The sequence below is a fragment of the Nanorana parkeri genome, unplaced genomic scaffold (genome assembly GCF_000935625.1).
Source record: "Nanorana parkeri isolate BGI_ZX_2015 unplaced genomic scaffold, ASM93562v1 scaffold230, whole genome shotgun sequence".
NCBI lineage: Eukaryota > Metazoa > Chordata > Amphibia > Anura > Dicroglossidae > Nanorana > Nanorana parkeri.
The window spans coordinates 23,350-25,332 of record NW_017306498.1 but is presented as its reverse complement, the minus strand read 5'-3'; positions in this window follow the sequence as shown (position 1 = coordinate 25,332).

Below are 1,983 nucleotides of genomic sequence, written 5' to 3'. Positions count from 1 at the left end.
GGGGGATCCCTGTGGGAGCGGTGACTGAACCATTCTGTGCAGGGAGATGCCGTGAGCTGAGTGATCAGTGGTTTATCATCACTCAGTTCTCGGGTTATAGAGCTGACCTGTGACAGCTGCAGTGTCACACGCTGACAAACTATTGGGAAGAGAACATTTTACTCTCCCATTAGTTCCCTTTTAACAAATACCGTGCATTGTGGTGTGTTGCAGTGCACGTCTGTCACCCGCTACTATAAAAGTCTATTGGGTTGCCATTGAAAGTCAGGCATGGTAATGAATACCGGTGAATGGACCCTTTGAGATCCACGCCTTCTAAGTAGCAATAGACCTCTCACTGGCATCCCTACAGAAAAAGAACATTTCCATAAATCAGACAAAATAAACAATACCACAAATATATAAAATAAATAACATTTATTCATTTTTAAAATATTTATAAACTTAGCACATACAATGTGAAAGAGCAGAGGATCACCTTTGATTGTTTCCTGCTGATCACCTAACTCTGACGTCCTGGTCCTGTATGGACTGAAGGCAGATATGGAATAACCCCCAGAGGCACAGAGCATCTAAAATAAAATAGAACTGGTGCATGACTTGGATCTACTACAATTCACCATTCCCAATGTAACTGGTACAGCTGAGAATAAAAGGAGGTAGTGCTATGTTTTATGGGCTTAGTGCTCCCGTCAGGAATACAGAACATTTTTTTCCGGATGCACATCAATAAAGTTAGACTCTCCCCTAAACAGTGCTTTGCATATCTCTGGTTCTGTAACAAAGCTTCTGCTAAGTCTTTGGGTTGGTCTTTACAAGTGTACAAGCGCACCTAGCTTCATATTCCGGAATACCAGATATTTGCATCTTTGTCAATGCTCCTGTCTTTTCTGTTTCTGGAAGTACCATTTCCTTGGCTCCTTAAAGTGACACTGAACTCTTGAAGATCAATTATCCTATTAATAATGCTAGGCCTTATTTGTGTATCACTCGGCTGTAGATCCCAAAATCATCTCTGAATTGGTGCTGACACTGTCCTTCCTTCTGGAGGGGGGCTACTTTTATTCCCCATGGTCCCTGTGTGTGTTGTAAATTAGTCACCACTCCAAGCTCACTGCCGTGATAAACTACAATCTCAATACAAATTAGTAACCTAAACATGAGATTGTAGTCCATAATGGGAGTGAGCTTGGAGTGGCGACTACTTTACAACACACACACACAGCAATCATGGGGAACAAAAGTAGTCCCCTCCAGAAGGGAGGACAGTGTCCGAACCAATTCAGAGATGATTTAGGGCCGGTGCACACCTGGGCGTTCCGTGACCGCGCGGCAATCGTGCACGATACCGCGTGGCCATGGAGTTGCCCATCACAGACGATCTCGTTGTGGGTGCCATTATTTTTTAATGGCACCCCAGTCGCGCTGGGCGGATCACGGATAAAACAGCTGCGCGTCGAGTATCGCAATAAAAGAGGTACATGTACCTTTTTTTCTGCGATTGCCACCCAGATGTACCCCATTGAAATCAATAGAGCCGCGCAGCAATCGCTGTCTGCAATTGTGCACAACTGCGCGATCCCGGGACGTGCGTCCCGCATCGCTCAGGTCTGCACCGGCCCTTAAGGATCTACAGCCCAGTGATACACAAATAAGATACATTTTTGTTAATAGTTAAGGTACTTGAATGCATTTTTAAGATTGAACTCGAGTTTAATGTCACTTTAAATGAAATCCACCTTAATAGAAAAAAGGCCGCCATTGTTTAATCTACAGAAAATGCAAGATGCCAAGCAGTCTGCCAATGAGGAGTCATTAAACTGGATAAACTATACGAGTCCAGAACAAATTAAGAGTTCTGATTTCATGCATCGCCTGCCTGCACAAGGTTAGTGACAAGAGAAGCACTGAAGCCACAGATACCCTGGGCAATAACATCTTCTGATAGAGTTTAGCATTCAAAGTATCTCTCATGGTAGGAGT